Consider the following 7,500-nt stretch of genomic DNA (forward strand, 5'->3'; position numbering starts at 1 on the left):
CAATTTCGTGAAATGCGTGATTATTATTTACTAAAGGTCGTTGAATATTAGTGGGTAGGCTACGCTATGGGTGCAATAGAAATTTCTCAATCAACTATTACGAATCAAGTGAGTTCGTTCATACCTCAACAAGTACACCATAGATAAAAACCATAACCTTAATCAATCTACTTTTTCAAGCTAGATTTGTAAGATTTCATTCAGACCCACTTCCTCAAGAAAAATCCTTAACAACACAATCATCGACAAAGAATTTAAGTCTAACACTTATTTCTCAAGCAAGCATAGAGTACTAAGATAGAATTGCATTTGCAACTACAATTCCTCAATTAAAACACAAACTATTAATTGAACCCACTTCAAATCAACAATACAATCAGTAAATAACAACACCCATTAGCTAATTAATGCATCAATTACACAATCACACCCTAAGAACGGGGATATTTGCTAAGAATAATAAAGAACAAGAAATCATTACCAACGAAGTTTTCCATCTGATTACACAACAACCCACAAGTCTCCAAATGCTCAAATTAAAAATAAAAATCTCACAAACCCTAAAAATCTACAAAAAATATAAAAACAATACTTTCAAATGTTAAAGATCAAAATCCCAGAAATGGATAATGTGGCTCTTTTTCTTCTTTTCAAAATTGCATTTATACGTTCCCAGCCTTTTAGCACGGAGTTCACTCGGTGAAATAAGTCAGGCTCGGTGAACTAAAGGTAAAGTATCGAGTGCTCCTCTATTTGCCTTTTTGGCGTATTTTTTTGAAAAAATTATTGTGTAACTTTTGGGGATTGAAATCGGCTTCACCGATATATTCGGTACACCGCCGAACCATCAGATTGCTCGCCAAGTTGGTTTCGTCCAAGGGCTGGCAACTCTAGAATTTTGGGCGAGCTGAAGGTCAACTCGGCGAGTTACTGAATGGCTTCGGCGAGTACCAGCGTTACTTTCCTTTGAATTTTTGAGCATTTTCACTACTTTTTGCATCGTTATGTCCTTGCTTTGCTCTTTTCCCTTCATTGCTACAAATTAATAGTTTAACATCAGTTATGAGCATAAAATAGGCATTGAGGATACTAATTCATTGAATACTAAGACCAAAATTAGTCGAAATCCCAGCTCATCTCCGGCTACGTCAAGGGTGTAGGCTCTGGGTGTGAGAACTAGTGTTTCTTAATCTATTTATTTATCGAATAGATCATAAGCAAGAATAATATGTGAAGTTTTGTTGTAATGTAGGTTTTGCACTAGACGCTAAATTTTAAACGTTATTGAGCATCGAGGTGGAAATACATGATAGTTTGAAGTTAGTGATGCTTATTTTATGGAATTTGTCACACATCATATCTCAAAATGAAGAAAAATCTGAGTTTTCATAAAATTGGTGCCAGTACCGACGAAACCACCCACGAATTGTAGGTAGGGTTCCGTCGTTAAGGCCCAAATCTTTATAGTCTCTAATCCCACCCACGATCAACCAGTTTAACTCTGTGGTTGGACCTACGGATAGTAGGTGAGGGTCAGTAGCCAGTTAGAGGGAAATTTTTGTTGGGTCAACTTCAAACAGTCATAACATTTAGCACAAAATAAATTTGGTGCCCCATGACATACCAAATGAAAGCTAATTGAATCTTCTTTCCAACCTCACCGAGTTTGTTGAAATCCCAACTTCGAGAAAAATGTTATGCTCGTTTTAGTGAAGCCCTGTTGGGCAGACTTAACCGACAACCCCTACCTACGGTTGGTAGGTTAAACGACGGTCCATAGGTCCCTCCATGGATGGCCTTCCTCATCTTTTAAGTTAGGCTTATTTAGGTTTTTTTCCTATGAGTTGGGGACTTAAACTACGTCTTTTAATGCCTAAACTATGTTGTTTTACTCAATCTAAGCGTCATAACTTAGTCAGACTTACCCAGAACACTCATTCCCCAAAATTCATCCAAACTTGAAGCAAAAAGAAGCGGAAAAAATCACCAGACCTATCAAGAACACGCAACAGCTTTTCCTTAGTTCCAGCCCCGAAATTGAAGTATTTCTCCATAGATTTCATCACCAGGTATGAGGGATTTAACTAGTGGGTTCCTTCCATCCACTAGGTCCCTAGAAGTCAGTTAGATTTTTGATTCACTATATCTTGCTTCTAAAACCTTAGATATTGGTTATGATTTAGTTATTATAGTATTATTAAATAGATTATCATGTTTTTGTGAATTTTTTGCTTAGTTCCTTGCATGAAACTCTGAATCCTAGTTGTATAGATTCTCTTAGTTCATGAATTACACTTGCTAGATCAATGAAATGGATATACATGATCCATTTTCGAATGTTTCATTGGTAGTTCCTAAATGTTGTATTCTCATATTTGCGTGTCAGAATATTGAGCTATCCAGTATTTCATTTATGTTGTGTCATACACATTTCTAGTTGGGAGTAGTCTTAACACTGAGTTGGACTGGGTTCAGCGTACCCTCGTAGTCCCAGAACTACGTGCCTCTGTAGTTTTATAAGTCCCCTTTGTTGTGCATCCGATTAAGTGATCATGCCAGTTATTCCTTTATACACCTGCAAGGTATATTAGGTCCTCTCGATGGGGCGTATATATCAGACTCTATATTTAGCTCACGTAGTTTTATGTCGGTTAATAGTAGCTCCCACAGTCAGACTCTAGTGCAATTGACCAGGTTTTCAGTTATACTTCAGTATTCAGTTTCAACATGTTAAATTTATGATTAATACTTGGTCATTGCTTTTAGCTCATTTTTCAGTTGTATTTCAATAATTATGTTTCTGTTCAGATTATATCATTGCTCAGATATGTTTGTTCAACTTTTATTCCTTGTTCAGATATTATCTATATCCTTCATGCTCAGTACATTCCAAGTACTGACGCATACTCTGCGCTACATCCTTTCAAGATGTAGGTTCAGATATTCAACACCTAGATCACGCATAGATCAGTTCCCGATCCATATTCACCAGCTTCAGTGGTGAATCCTCATACTTCGAGGACAATAGACGTGTCTTTCATATTCAGTCTTTTATTTCAATTTTGTTAGAGTTAGCTGGGGGCATCTCCCAGTAATTCTAGTCAGTTGAGGCTTTTTAGATATAGATTTGAGTGATTGTTAAGTATCGTTGAACTCTTAGTAGTTTTATATATATTCAGATAAGTATTGGGTATTCCTCATCTTTTAGTTATCTCTTATTTAAGCTTCTGCATAGTATCTCTTATTCAGTTATTACTAGTATGCTTGATATATGCCAGACACAGGGTTAGCTTGGGGTCAGTCGTGATCCTAGGTCCCGTGTTATATCAAGGGGGTAAACTCAGTGCGTGACAAACTTGGTATCAGAGCATTAGGTTCAAGAGTCCTAGGATGTCTGAAAGTTGCACTGAGTAGAATCCTTTTCATTGGTGTGAAGTGCACCACATCTATTAAGAGGGAGGGTACAAAGTGTTTTAAGATAACCTTCACTTTCTTGCTATTCTTATCGTGCGTGGGTATGATCTTCTTTCTAATTCATTGTTATGCGTTTCAAATCATGCCTTCTCGTAGAGCTAATCCATGCAATACTAACGCAGTCCCTCCAGTCTCGGACCATTGGTTTACGAATACAGAATTCGGGAATGTGAACCAACTTTTGGCTTACTGTGTAGCCAACCAGAAAAATCAGCGGGTCCTAGTTACTAATAATACTAGTGGTGGATTAGTGGTAGCTAGAGTTCGAGATTTCTTTCGAATGAATCCGCTCGAGTTTCTAGGGTCAAAGGTTGATGAGGGCCCATAGAACTTCATTGATGAGGTTAAGAAAATCTTTGTAGTGATACAAGTGACTGGTAATGATATGGTAGAGTTTCCATCCTACCAAATTTAGGATGTGGCTCACATATGGTTCACTAAATTTAATGAAAACAGGGGTGCAGATGCAAATCCTATGACTTGGGAATGCTTTGCTAGAGCTTTTTTGGACAGGTTCTTCCCGAGAGAATTGAGGGAGGCTAAATCTCAAGAGTTCATGAATTTGAGGCAAGGTACCATGTCAGTCCAAGAGTGCGGACTTAAGTTCACACAACTCTCAAGTTATGCTCCACATATGGTCACCGATCCAAGGGCACAAATGTGTAAGTTTATGTTTGGGGTATCCGACTTGATGAAGACAGAGTGCAGGAATGCTATGTTGTTAGAGGAGATGAATATCTCTAGGCGTATGACTCATGCTCAGAAGGTTGAGGGAGATGAGCTTAGGAAATGTCTAAGGAAAACAAGAAGGCTAGAACAGGGAATTATGAATACTCCCAGCAGAAATTGGGTGGTGGAAATCTCTCACAGATGCAGCAGAGGTCTACAGCCCCAACACCTTCATCAGCTAGTAATCCATCCCTAAGGTTTCAACAAGATCAGAAAGGTAGGGCATCAGTCTCTAAGTCTCGGGAAAGTAATTTAGGTAATAGGACTTTCCCAACTTGTCCAAAGTGTGGCAAGAACCATCCAAGCAAGTGTCTTGCGGGCAAGGAATGTTGCTTTGTGTGTGGTCAGTTTGGCCATAGGTTGAAGGATTGCCCTTCTGCCAGGTAGGGGCAAGGAGGTAATAATAAGAGGGCTCAATAGTTCCAACAGCACTAGCAGGGTGCTTCATCTCGTACAGGTGGTGGTCAGCGCCAGAACATGTTGTATGCTCTCTAGGCTCACCCGGACCAGGTAGATTCTCCTGATGTGGTCACTTGTACTTATGAGTCTTTCATTTAGATGTTTATGCATTGTTAAATCCAATGGTTACTCTTTCCTTTGTAACTCCCTATATAGTAGTAAACTTCGGTGTCAGTCTAGAAACTCTTTCAAAACCCTTCTTAGTCTCTACTGTAGTTGGTGACCTAGTTATAGCTAGACGGGTCTAAAAAATTGCCCTGTCACAGTCTCTCAGAAAGTCACCTCAGCAGATCTTGTAAAGTTAGAAATGGTAGACTTTGATATAATGCTAGGCATAGATTGGTTACATTCTTGTTATGCCTCAATCGATTGTAGACCTAGGATCGTTCTGTCCCAGTTTCCAAATGAGTCAGACCTAGAATGGAAGGCTAGTAGCTCATTGCGTCTAGGTCGATTTATCTCTTACCTTAAGCCCCGAAAGATGATCACTAAATGGTATGTCTATCATCTTGTTCAGGTTAAGGATTCAAACTCCGGAACCCCAACTCTTGAGTCAGTTCCAGTAGTAAATAAGTTTCTAGAAGTGTTTCTAGAAGATCTTCCTGGAGTTCCTCCCGAAAAGGAAATTGACTTTGGAATAGATCTCCTACCAGATACCCAGCCCATTTCGATTCCTCCGTACAAAATTGCTCCAACTGAGCTAAAGGAATGGAAAGAACTGTTAAAAAACCTTCTAGATAAGGGCTTCATCAGACCTAGTATTTCCCCATGGGATGCACCAGTGTTGTTCGAGAAAAAGAAAGATGGTTCTCTCAGGATGTGCATTGAATATAGTCAACAAAACAAAGTCACAATCAATAATAAGTATACTATCCCAAGGATTGATGACTTGTTCCACCAACTTCAGGGTGCTAGTTATTTTTTAAACATAGACCTCAGAGCTGTCTATCATCAGCTAAGAATCAGAGATAGTGATATTCCAAAAATAGCCTTCAGGACTCGGTATGGTCACTATGAATTTGTAGTTATGTCTTTTGGACAAACAAATTCTCCTGCAGCTTTCTTGAACTTAATGAATAGGGTGTTCAAACAATATTTGGATTTGTTCGTTATTGTCTTTATTGATGATATCTGCATATATTCTTGGAATGAGGAGAAGCATGCCACTCATCTAAGAGTTGTTCTGCAAACTCTCAAAGATCGCCAGATATTCGCTAATTTCAGCAAATGTGAATTCTAGTTACATTCGGTCGCTTTCCTTGGTCATGTGGTATCTAGCGAAGGGATCCGAGGGGATTCATAGAAAATTGAGGTAGTACAGCACTAACCCAGACCTACCTCTCCAACATATATCATGAGTTTATTTTATTTGTCCAGTTATTATAGGAGATTTGTTGAAGGATTTTCATCCATAGCTTCCCATTTTAACAAGTTGACTAAGAAGAAGGTCAAATTTCAGTGGTCAGATGAGTGTACAAAAAGTTTCTCAGAATTGAAGACTAGGTTGACTATAGCTCTGGTCTTGACTCTACCATATGGTTGAGATGGTTATGTGATTTATTGTGATACATCCAGGGTCGTCCTAGGTTGTGTGTTGATGCAGCGAGGTAAGGTTATAGCTTATGCCTCTAGACAACTTAAGGTCCATGAGAAGAACTACCCTACACATGACCTCGAGCTTGTAGTTGTAGTATTTTCCCTAAATATTTGGAGACATTACTTATATGGTGTTCATGTAGATGTGCTCACCGATCATAAGATCATTTAGTATGTGTTCACCCAGAAAGAGTTGAATCTTCGTCAGAGGAGATGTCTTGAATTCCTAAAGGACTATGATATGAATATGTTTTACCATCTTGGTAAGGCCAGTGTAGTGGTTGATGCTCTCAACAAACTATTTATGGGTAGTGTAGCACATGTTGAGGAAGAAAATAAGGATTTAGCAAAAGATGTTCACTGGCTTGCTCGCTTAGGAATCAGTCTTACAGACATGTTAGATGGTGGAGTGATAGTTTAGAATAGATCTGAATCTTCATTGGTAGTGGAGGTTAAGAAAATATAGGATAGTGATCCTATATTACTTTAGTTGAAAGGTGTAGTTCATCAACCGAAAGTAGAGGTTTTCTTCCAAGGGGGAGATGGTGTGCTTCGTTATCAGGGTCGCTTATGTGTTCCTAATGTGGGTGAGTTGAGGCAGCATATCCTTCAAGAACTCCATAATTAAAGATATTCTATTCATCTAGGTGCCACTAAGATGTACCGGGATCTGCGGGAAGTCTTTTGGTGGAATGGCATGAAAAGAGACATAGAAAATTTTGTGGCTAAGTGTCCTAATTGTCAATAGGTTAAGTTAGAACGTCAAAAACCTGGATGTATTAGTCAAGAGATTAGCATTCCTACATGGAAGTGGGAAGTGATAAAGATGGACTTCATTATGGGTTTACCTTGTACTCGCAGACAGCTTGACTCCATTTGGGTGATAGTTGACAGAGTTACTAAGTCCGCTCACTTCTTGGTTGTGAAAACTACAGATTCAGCGAAGGATTATGCTAAACTCTACATTAATGAGATAGTCAGGCTGCATGGGGTTCATTTTTCTATTATCTCAGATAGAGGTCCTTAGTTTAACTCTCATTGTTGGAAATCATTTTAGAAAAGTCTTGGTACTCAAGTAAATCTCTGCACAACATTTCACCTACAGACGGATGGTCAGGCAGAACATACCATTCATGTCACGCCCCGAGCTACCCCCGAGACGCGGACACGGGACCTAGGACCACAAGTGATCCAAGCTAATCCTGCTGGCATGATCATGAGCATACTAAAGATAATAAACTG

This window comes from Solanum verrucosum, unplaced genomic scaffold (assembly GCF_900185275.1).
Source record: "Solanum verrucosum unplaced genomic scaffold, falcon-dt-bn FXZP01000116.1, whole genome shotgun sequence".
Classification (NCBI taxonomy): domain Eukaryota; kingdom Viridiplantae; phylum Streptophyta; class Magnoliopsida; order Solanales; family Solanaceae; genus Solanum; species Solanum verrucosum.